The following is a 12,608-nucleotide window of genomic DNA, read 5'->3' on the forward strand; positions in this document are numbered from 1 at the left end:
TTATCCAGGTTTTACTTATTACCCCCATAAAAAATTGAAATTAAATAAAATTATTTCTCAATTAATGAAATACTTACCATGAACATGACTAATTAAAAAAAAAACAAAAACAAAAACAAAAACTTAAGACTTGACAATGCTAAGATTGAATTATAAGGAATATCATGAACTTTTTTTTAAAAATTTTCAGAAAGAAAAATAAAATTTGATTTCCCTATAAAAATAAATGAAAAAAATTATAAATAGCATGTATAATATAATTACATCTCACCATATTTATGTGTATAGATTTTGTGAGAATAATTCTGATAATTATGAATGATGTGCGTGTGTGTGTGTGTGAATTTTATTTTATTGGGAAATATGCACAAAAAAAATGCTCCAAATATAATAGACCCATATGGGATCTTTTTTTTATATTAAATTTCCAAAGAAAGCAAAGGGCATTTATAAAGTGGAACTAAATTCTTGAAAATGATATTCCAATGAATGGTATTAGTTTGATGCAACCTCTCCACCAAAAAATTTAAGAATACTTTATGTTTTTTTTAATTTTTAATGTCTTCAAGTAACAGTAAATTGAAAAATCTTTCAATACATTATTTAAATTGAAAAATCTACAAATTAAAAGGTTTACCATTAAAACAAATGTGGAAATAAAATTTTTTTTATTTTTTTATGATTATTTATCGAAGCCGTGGCTTCTAAATCAGTCCTTGACGAAGCAGTAAGAACTTTTGTATCAAATAGGTTTTTGTATACTCTTATTTAAGTGAACCAAATTTTTACTTTTTGAATCAACATATGATAGTAATAGATTTTTTTAAAAAAAATAGCATAATATATAAATTTATAAATCTATATTTTCAATTGATGTAATTTAAATTTTTAGTCAACATATCTCAAACATAAAAGAGTAATGTTGATTTTGTGTAAAAAAAATTAAAATTAAAAAAAATTGTGGGAATGCGTCAATGTTAAACGATTGACAAATTAAAAGATTAAATAAGAAAATGTCAAAATCAATTCAGAGATCAAAGACTGTAGTGCAAGTTTGAAAATTATATACATGGACTAAACTTTTCTGATGAACACTATTTCATGTTATTTTATAATTTAAAAAAATTCTCATATTTAATGAGTCAAAGTTTCATGGCCATAAATGTTTGCCATTATTAGAAACTTTGACCATAACTATGATTTGAGTACCCAATTTTGTTCACCGGATTTTATTAATTAATTACAAGACTATAAATTTAATGTTTACCTCACAAAAACCATTAAATGCAAGCATAAGTTAAAAAAAAAATAATAGTGAAAAATGATCCTCATGAAGTAAGTAATAAATATTAGCACAAGTACTCCATAAAGAACTATTTTATTTATTAACCAAGTTGATACTTCAAATGTATAACATATAAATGTAACTAATTATCACATTAATAAGTTTGGGGCTTTTGTTCTAAGGAAACATCATCAAATTTTTATTTATCCGATCGAAAATAATTTTTCTATGATTTCTAAAAATTTATTATCATATATTAAATATATAGAAAATTAAATATAATTTGAATAAAATTGGTTTTTTTTATTTTTCTTAAAGTCAAGGCTAGCGTTTTACAAGTTATAATGGAGACATAATAACAGCGACAACAATAATGCAAGACAAAACATAACCCTATTGCTGTTGAAAGTTTGGAAAACATAATTATTCAAACAAAATAATAATAATTTGACTTATCTGTTTCATAAATTTGAGTAATAATGAAAAATTATATATATATATATATATATATACATATATATGGTTTTTGAGAAAATGATTACCATAGAGCTACGGTTTTAACACAATCCTCTACCATTTAGATCAACTTAGATCATCCATGTGGTTATATAAATATTTTTATAAAATGCATACTACCCATAAATCATCTGGGTAAGTGTTATTAGTTTAAAATTTTTCAAAATTAAAATTAAAAAATATTAATATAATATTATAATTACTTTATTTTTTTACTGTATTATTTACTCAACAAGATTTGAATCATATCAACATGTAAATCATGTTAATGAATATCTAATACTCCTTTCATTCCAAATTATCTATAATTTTGACCTTTAATTAAGCATCACGGGTGCTATCAAAACTTTTAAAATTTAGAAAGGAATATTATGATACATTAATTTTACGTTTTTATTGAGAAAACAACGTCAGTAATGCTTTATAAAATTTTTTAAAGTGATAGATAATTTGAAACAAAAGCAATTTCCTTGGAGTGACAGCTAATTTGAAATGAAGAGGGATGAAAATAAAATAAATAGATATAATAAAAAAAATGATTATGATAAAAAAAGGCAAATATTACACAATTAATTATATAGTTTCATAATATTATTTAAATTTAAGAACAAATAACCAAAAAAAAAAACCATCACATGTGCTATGGGATTGAAATCAAAACTAATAGTAAAAGGGTTAATCCAAATAATAGAAGGTTTGGTTATTTAAACAAATAATTTGAGTTCAAAACTTTTATGTATCACGGGGTTAGAAAGTTGGTAGATAAAAAACATTAAGAAATAAAATAATTATTTTAAATTAAATTTTTTTTTATTGATGATAGGACTTTATTAGTATTCATATATATATTTTTAAAAATGACAATACATCTTCTATGGGCGTCCATAGATAAAAAATCTATATATGTCTAATTATCAGCCGTTAGATCATGATCTAACGGACGACATTGATAAACAGTATGGTAATTACTGTTCACCAATATTAGCCGTTGGATTGAGATTCAACGGTTTATAATGAACATCCATAGATTTTGTATCTATAGACGTCCATAAAAAAATGGTCCTCTTTAAAAATAATTAGCAAATATATTTATTTACATAATTAAATATCTTGTGTTGTTTGGTCGGAAATTTGGGCTAATTCAAAGACAATTATAAGAAGAATAGCCTTCAAGAATAAGCTTAATTATTATCAAATGGGTTTCATTAATGATATAAAGAAATAATGGGATGCAATATTTGATTAACTAGGCACAAGTCACATAATGGAATATTAGGTTGAGTAGGGCAAGGTGTCATTAAAGTTAAAAGAAATTAAATAAAGTATAATTATGAAAACTTTTGTGAATTAACACCAACAAGGCAAACAGCTCTTGAATTAGAGGGGCCCCCTTTGGATTCCTTACTTATTTTTCTTGTTTTCCTTCTCATTTTTATTTTCAAGATGCTTGACAATTATATAAAAAATTAAATATATTTAAAATAAGTGAAGAACAGAGTGAAAGAGTTACATATGAAAAATGAGAATGGAAAGATTAATTGTAGTACTAGTTGAGGCTTGTAGCCTAAGTTAAAAGATTTTAAGATTTGAATAATAATTTTTTAAATATTATTAAAATTTGTGACTGAAATTTTGTTTGAATTGACCTAAAATAATGGTGATGTGATTTGTATGATTTTTTTTTGAATTAGAAGCAATTTTTGATAAATTTGTGGGAACAAATAACTCAGTCTGGTAGAATGTAAGAAATTTAAGCTTTATTAAAAAAATAAAATAAATTTAAGCTATTGAATCACATCTATGGGTGTGCTTGGGAGGAAGGGTTTGGAAGGGTTTTGGAGGGTTCATAAGGTTAGGGTTCTTTGAACCCATGCTTGGGAGAAGAAATGGAAGGATAGACAAGGGTTCATAATGTAAATGGGATTTCCTGGCTCCATTCATCAACCCACCAAAATGGTGGGTCGGGGAGGATTAAGTAATTTTCTGGATATTTTTGCTATTCTAACAATTTCCATAATTATAAATTATGCTCTTTTAACATTTCTATAATTACAAGTTGCTTAATTTGATGAAACTGTGTATTATGGTTTATTTTGATAAAAATTATGTATTTTGGTGGTATTATAGAAATTGTTTTACTCATTTTATGGTTTATTTTATAATAATGTTTCATAATGGCTTGTGCTACAGTTTTTTTTTTTTGAGTTTTTTTTAATATTTTTGATGAATTTTTATGTTGGAATGACAAAGGTCAAAATTTGAATTTGGATTAATTGTGCAAAAACTTAAATAAAATAATCCAAATGCCTGTGTTTTTTGTATTTGAATTAAAATAAATAAAGGGTATTTTTGGCAATAATAGTGCATAACTTTACTTTTCTTTACTTCCAAACCAAACACAAAAGGGTAAAAACCCTTACTTTACCTTACCTTCCCCCAAGCAAGGTATGGATTCAACTATTCCCTTTCTTTCTCTTACCTTCCTTTCCATTACTTTTTGTGAAAAAGGGTCTTAAGAAAGTTCATTGAGCTTGTTCAAGGAGGATTACATCAGATAAAAAAGACGGAATGCATAACCACTCCTTACGTGACTCAAAAAATGGAAAAGAAACATCAATAACCCGAGCTAACAAATGGGCAGCTTTGTTTGCCGATTGTCGGATGTGCTGGAGAAGAATGTCGGAGAAAAGAGAGAGTAGCTCCAGACAATCCGCAAGGACAACCGAGAGAATAGAACCCATCGGAGGAGGGGAAGTGGCGCTGAGCTTTGAGATAACTTCAAGAGAATCTGACTTTAAAATAACATGATCTAAACGGTGCTGATGAAGCCAAATAAGAGCTTCACGACAAAGAGAAGGCTTCGATCATTGATGGACTCACTGTGTAACTGAGAGAGCCATTAAGCGCAATTAGGAAGCATCCTCGTTCATCTCTAATTATGACTCCAAAAGTTGCTAGTGATGAGAAAGGAGAGAAACATGGGTCAAAATTACATTTAAGGCGTCTAGTGGGAGGTGTTAGCCAACGCTCCTGAGCTGGTGGTTTTGAAAGCGAGCTAAAATCATGACAATTCTGTGCTTGCTTCCATTGATGTAATAATTGCATAGAGCGTTGAAGGTGGAAAGCAAGAGATGAGTGTTCAGAATTCCAAAGTGAGTCATTCTTGAAATTCCATCTTGCCCAGCAAATTGTAGCTGCTCTTGCCCGCTCATCAGGTGATGTTGAAGATATCAAGGATGACCACCATATTGGAAATGTAACACCATTGGGCTGCATGATACTCATAGAGGTAATTGAGGAAGATGACCAAATTTCAAGGGCAACATGACACTTAATTAAAGCACGGATGGTTGCCTCTACTTCAGTATTGCATAAGTAGCATTGATTTGTCTGTATAATGTGGCGATGTGCGATATTGGCACGTGTTGGCAGGATGTTTTTACATGCTCTCCATAAGAAGCTCCTAATCTTTGGAGGAATAACAAGACTCTAACAATCGTTCCAGATATCAGAGGGGAGTGGTGGGGTCGGAAAGTGAAGTTGAAGAGCAAGCCTATAACCACTCTTAACTGAATAATCACCAGATTTGGTGAATTGCCAACCAATATGATCTGGAACATGACGAATAGAGAGCAGGATTTGTTGGATTGCCTTGATGTCGTGCTCGGTAGAAAGCATTTGGAGCAGCTCAACATTCCACCTTTGTGGAGTAGATAGGATAAGATTGGCAACGCAGAGGTTTGTAGAGTTAGGGTGGGGCGGCGTGTGGAGCTTCGCATCATGGGGGATATAAAGCCATGGATCCTGCCATACTATTATATTGGAGCCATCACCGACACGCCAAGTCATACCCTCCTCAAGTAGCTGACGCAATGCAAGAATACCCTTCCAAACAAAACTTGGAGAACGTCCAATGCTTGCATTAAGAAAATCTGTGGTAGGATAATATCTGGATTTGAGAGTTCTAGCTACCAAAGAGTCGAGGAAATTCACTATTTGGTAGGCCTACTTACAGAGCATCGCCAGGTTGAATAAGTGCATCGTACGAAAACCCAAACCTCCAATGTCCTTCGGCCAACTAATGCTATCCCATAAGCACCAAGCTACTCCTTTGTTGCTCAATTTGTTCCGCCAAAAAGAATGTAGAATAGCTTTAAGTTTATGGCAAATGGATTATGGAAACAAATAAATACCAAACATGTATACAGGGATAGATTGTGCAATAGATTTTAAAAGGACTTCTTTACCTGCAAAAGAGATACATTTATGCTTCCAAGATTGGAGCTTATTCCAAGTTCTGTCAACAATGAACTGCATTTCCCTGATCTTGTTGCGGCCAAGAGTAATGGGTAAACCCAGATATCTATCAAGCATGTTCACAATTGGAATATAGAGCAAACTACCGAGATAATTTTGAAGTTCAATAGGAACATTGCGGCTGAAGCAACTTGCAGATTTTGAGAGATTGATGAGCTGACCAGAAGCCCTTTTATATTGATGGAGGCATTCCCTAATATTGGTGCAGTCATGAACTGAAGCATGGAAAAAGAGCAAAGAGTCATCAGCAAACAAAAGGCTCGAGATCATAGGAGCTTGCGGGGATAATCTATAGCCCGTTATTTTCCTTGACTGTTGCGCTTGATGAAGAATAACAGACAAACCCTCAGCACAAATGAGAAACAGGTATGGTGATATGGGGTGTCCCTGCCAAATTCCTCTTAAGGGCTTGAACGACTCACAAAACTCCCCATTGCGACGAACTCGATATTCCACTGTTGAGATACAAAGCATAATAAGCCGAATCCAGGATTCGTCGAAACCAAGTTGTCTCATCATGAATTGTAGAAATTCCCATTCAACTCTGTCAAAAGCTTTTGCATATCCAATTTTAATGCAGCAAAACTTTTTTTCCTTTGTTTCTACGCTTCAAAGAATGGCAAAGTTCATGAGCAAGGATGATATTGTCTGTTATAAGTCATCCCGGGAGAAAAGCTGATTGATTTTCTGAGATAATAGAACGAAGTACACCTTTGAGCCGATTTGCGAGAACCTTTGAAATGCACCTGTACAATACATTGCATAGGGAGATTGGTCAGAATTTTGTTATAAGAGTCGGATTGTTATTTTTTGGAATCAACACAGTGGTTGAGTTCAAGCCGTCGGGGATGGTGCAAGAGTGAAGGCATGAGAGACAGAACTCAGTGATATTCCTTTCCATTGCTTTATGAATCCATCTCTTACTCCATCCAAGCAAGCCCTAAAAAATAATAGAGTCTGACAATGGTGCAAACTAAATGTAGATCAACTAGATTTATAATTGATTTGAAAACTTTGTTAAATATATTTGAGAGCTTTTCAAGATAAAAACAATTGGTCAAAATATCAAAATAGTCCCTTATTTTGCGTTTTTCACTCTTTTAGTCCCTCTAATATAAAATTTGTCTTTTTGGTCCTCATATTTGTACATTTCTATCTTTTTAGTCTTTCTAATTGACGGATCTGCCTTTTTGGCCCTTTCAGCTGATGAACTGGAGGGACCAAAAAGGATAAAAATATACAAATACAAGGACCAAAATGGTGGATTTTATAGCTAAAGAACGAAAATATGCAAATATGATGACCAAAAAAAAGGATTTTATATTAGAGGGACTTAAAGGGCATAAAACACAAAATAGAGGGACTACTTTGATATTTATAAAAAAAAAAAATTGGTAAATTGATTTGCTTAATTTTTAACTAGTTGAAAGCATCTTTTCTCTTTCTTCACGTACTTTTTCTCAGTTATAAGTTTTTCATTTAAATTTGTGTGTTATTGTTTTAAGTTAATTCTTTTAAAAATATGATAGAATAATCTTCAAGGAAAACAACAAGTGCTTGAGGTCAAGTTTGTAATGCGCTTTTAATCTTTAAATTAAAAAAAAAAAAGAATAATTTGTGTTTGTTAGTGTGCCCACAATTGATTAGTCATGGTTTGTTGTTAAAGCATCAATGTTCACGAATATGTTTATCATTGTATAAAAAATAAATAAATAACTTGGAAATTAGTTAATATTATACTATGATTTTTTTCCCTTTATTTTTCATTAAAATAAGCTTTTTTATTTTTAAAATATAAAAAATTCAAAGATACATAAATGAAATTTCTTTTTACTAAGCAAAGATTCCCTTCCCTATTTGTGAGCAAGACATTGGCTTGACCAAGAATTTTATTATTTAATATTTAAGAGGCCTTTGAACAATAGCATTTCTTGGAAAACAGCCATTTGAGCAATAATAACCTTGGTACCATGTGATTAATTATTTGAAGGGGACAAGGCATAACAAGCATGAAGAACTTTCACAATTGCACTCTAAATACCTAAATAGGACTCGGTCATAGTCCTTTTTCACTTGTAGAAGGAGATTTTTAACAGTCCCAAGTATCACACTTATTTATTCATTTATTAAAATTGTATTTGAGCTCAACTCAGCGCATGCATAACCTATTTAATATTATCAAATTAGTTTGAATCTGAGAAAGTTTTGGTTTTTTATTTTATTTTATTTTTTAAGATCAATTGACAGTTTTAATATTTGTTTAAAATTTAATTGTTGTGAATGATATTTTATTTATTGATATTGGGTGTTTTGTATAGATTGTGTATATCTTTATACAAAAAGAACATAAATATATTAAAATATTAATTTTATATTGTGCACTTTGGATAAATGAGTCCCACTCTGTAATAAATAAAAAAAAAACAAGTTAAGCGAGCGTTTGGCATGGTTGTCAATTTTCTTTTATTTTTATTTTATTTTTTTTGTCAATTTCATGTTTTAGAAATAAATCTCAAAAAACATGTTTGACACTAGGGATGGGTATGAGGTGGGGAATCCCCAGTTTCCTCCCCTGCAGGGCGGGGGTGGGGGAATAAAATTCTCCTATCAATGTAGCGGGGTGGGGGTGGGGAGTAATCTCCCCGCCCCGAAATGTTATATATATAACAGTATATTTGTTGAAATAAAAAAATATATATAATACAATTTTGTTATTAGTAATGATTAGTCTCAATTAATATCTAATTTGATGGATTTTTTTTTTCCTTAGATTATTGGATTTTTATAAGAAATGTGTTAAAATAAAAATTAGAAAATATATAATATAATATCATGTTTGTTATTAATAAAGATAAGTCTTAATTGGTATCCAAGACTCTAAGTTCATGAATTTAAACATTAGATTTGTAGATTATTTTTTTTAAAAGAAATTATGTTTGGAGGCCGGGGTGGAGATCCCCGCCCCGTGGGGATCCCCGTGGGATGGGGAGTGGGGGCTTCCTCCTCCTCGATTCCCTAACTGGGCCGGGGATGGGGAATCCCCGCCAAAGATGGGAAAGTGAATGGGGAGATACTCCACGTCCCCGTCCTGCCCCATGCCCATCCCTATTTGACACATTGCTTTTGTTTTCAAAAATTTTCGCAACAATCCTCATGTTTCGGAAAAAACAGAAAATAACTTCTTTATATTTTCAACTTTTTTGGACATGTTTTCAAATTTCTTTCTCCGAGCATAAAACCTTTCCTCTTCTACTCATCTCTCTCTCTTTCTCTCTAATTTTTAATTCCTTTTAATTTTTATTTTTATTTTCAAAAAAGCAAGTTTTTTTTACAAATTAATACTAATAATTTTAAAATATATATTTTTAAGAAAAATATTTATAAGAATTTATGATTTGGGCTTGATATTTTACAAATTAGTTTATATAGTATAAAAATTATATTTTTAGAAAGTAATTGTGAAAATTATTGTTTGGCCTTTGATTTTTATAAACTAGAATATAAAATATAAAATACATACATATATATATTGAAAAAATATTTTTAAATTATATTGTTTGAAGTTTGAACTATTGACTTTTTACTTGATTTTAAAAAAAAAATTATAACTATGTCTCTACATTGCTCCTCCTCTCTCTTTATTTAAATTTTTTTTTAAATCGGATGGATCAATTTATATATATATTAAATTTTTTTAAGGAAAACTTCTAAATATTTCTTGGTTTCAAATAGTACAATTTTTATGAGATATTTTTACCCATACAATAACAATCTATGTTATTAAATTATATTTAATAATATAATTAGTCAAATTAATATAAAAAAATAAAGTATTATAAAAAAATTTGAAAAATATGAATTAAAAAATAATAATAAAAAAAGTCATAATAATTTTATGCTAACCAAATGTGTTCTTGTTTTCCATTTTTAAAATACCCAACAGTTAGTATATCCAAACATATGTTTTTATTTTTAAAAAAAATTAAAAATAAAACAAAAACAAAACTGAAACAAAAACAAAAAATTTAAAAAATATAAATAATGCCAAACGACCTCTATGTTATATTGTATTAAATTTAGTTTTCACATGTATAAGCTTTTTCTATCTCCATTACCCAATAAATATTTACATACGAAACATTAGATTTGGAAATATAATGACTTAAGAATCATTAAGCCCAACATCAAGTTTTATGAATCAAGCTTGATAACCAGGAAACATAGTCAGGTGACGCAATTATTTGTTATATTTTTTAGTTTATTTAATATAATAATAAATCAAGAGAATTCATAAAACGAAGCCCTCATAAACACACTAATAATCATGAAAAAACAATTATCATTTTATTTTCTTTCAAACACAAAAATGAAAGTTAAATTGTCATTTATCCATATTTATAAAAAAATTATAATTATATAAAAAATTATATAATAACTTTTTTTTTGCAGTTAAGATGATTTAAAAAAAAAAGAATTATAAGTTCGTCAAAGTTTCAAAATATCTTAAAAAAATTATCTGATATTTGAATTTGTTAAAGAGAACCATATAAGTTTTCACATAATATATAGTATATTTTTATTTAATATTTGATATTTTTGTTTAATATCTGACACTTCTCATATTATGTGTTTTAACATAAAAAAATTGAGAGATATTTTTTTTCAATATTAGTTATTTTTATAATAAAAATATAAAAAATACACCGTAAGAAAGAATTTCTTTTAGAAATATCCAAATTTAATGGGATAATATGTAAATAAAGTGAAACTTGGAGAAATTTGTAGGACATTTAGCCATTCACAGTTCTTTTGATTTTGATTTTTTATTTTTTCTAATACTATGTGTAGAAACAAACAAGATAAAGAATATCCTGTAATTCCCAGTAATAGAGATAGAAGATAACAATAGAAAATTAAATATGACCATATGGTAATGAGATTTTACTTATTTTTAAGTGGAAATTGCCAAAAAAACACTTTAAGTTTGTAAAATTGCCAAAAACACCCCGTTAGTTTTGCAATCCCCAAAAACCCCCTCCTTTTAAAGTCTATGTTTTTCAAACCCCCAAACCCTGAACGGATGTGAGCGGAGTGAGTTTCAAATTTTTTGGACGAAAATGCCCTTGCATGGGGAGTCGTGGCTGCAACCATCTCGGCGATTTGAGAGGAAGTGGGCGGTTTTCCGTAGGGTAACCCCGAGAGAGCAATTTATTGGAGCCGTTTAATTGCTTTTTCTCGACTCACGTCTTGACTTTTCCATTTCGAAAATGTCTCCCGAAGTTGTCTCTCGTGAAAGCCCTCCGTAGTCGGCATTTCATCGACTTTTTCCCTTTCCACGGTATCTCGAAGGAGAAGTCCCCATGCAACTAGTTGGCATTTCATCGGTTTGAAATCTAAGGTATTGAGTATGGTTTTATGTTAAGCGCTCTCATTACAAAGAAAGATTTTTTTCGGTTTTTGTTTTGTGCTCCTGTTTTTGTTGGAAGATATTGAAGTCTGAGAGGGATTTCTACTTTGGGGTTTTGTTAGTCTGCGAGGAGATTTCTCATTTCGGGTTTTGTTTTTGTTTTTGCATTTTTCAGTATGTATACACTATCGAATTAGTTTTTTTCGATTGTTATGATTTGTGTAATATTTATAATGTACATTTCCGTTTCGTTTGATATGGTTGCGGTTTTACAAATGAGGTTGACGTTTAAGAAATGAGATGTTCTGAGTTTAACATTTGTTGTCTCTGTTTAAGTATTCTCGTCTCTGTTTAACAAAATGGGTCTCTGTTTAACATTTTATATCTACTGTTTAATAGCGAGAGTTCTACGTTTTAAAACCTTATATTTACGCTTAAACTTTTTGTCGATATTGCAGTGTTGAATGTGTTGTTATTATCGCGAGGCTTGTGATTATGGCGGTCGACCTAGTTAATGGCCGATGCTATTTGAGCCGGTGAGTGGAGACTTTAGGTGAATTGAAAAAAATAACATGACCCCTCGACCTTTGGGGAGATTATTCGGCGAGACCCGTTTGCGCGTTCATTTGAGCTAGAAGCCATATACGAAGAGGGCCCTTCTTGATTCTCTTTTTGCAAAAGATGCGATGGTCGCACCAATAAATTCGAGGATCGGGGAAAGCTTTCTTTGAGTTTTCGAGACCTCGAGATGTGGCCCTCGTTCTTGAGTCGCGTTGCGATGGCGGCGCGATGGTCTTTCGAGAAGAAGAAAACCGGTCGGCGTTCGAAGGGCGGTATCTATCGAGACCCTCACGAGAGCACGAGACTCCATCAAGAGCACTGACGGGTGCGACTTGTTCGACGAGAGGAGAAGAAGATAATTTTGTCGAAACTCGATGGTGTACCTCATGGGGACGATCCTCTTCGAAAATACATCATGCTCGGTTCGAGGCGGATCGTTGATTCGTCGATGATCTACCCGACTATGGAGGCGTCTGCGCGTGAGGCGCTGAGCGCACTGAAGTGGCTTATGGAGGATATTCC

The sequence above is a fragment of the Dioscorea cayenensis genome, chromosome 19, assembly GCF_009730915.1.
Source record: "Dioscorea cayenensis subsp. rotundata cultivar TDr96_F1 chromosome 19, TDr96_F1_v2_PseudoChromosome.rev07_lg8_w22 25.fasta, whole genome shotgun sequence".
NCBI classification, from domain to species: Eukaryota; Viridiplantae; Streptophyta; class Magnoliopsida; order Dioscoreales; family Dioscoreaceae; genus Dioscorea; species Dioscorea cayenensis.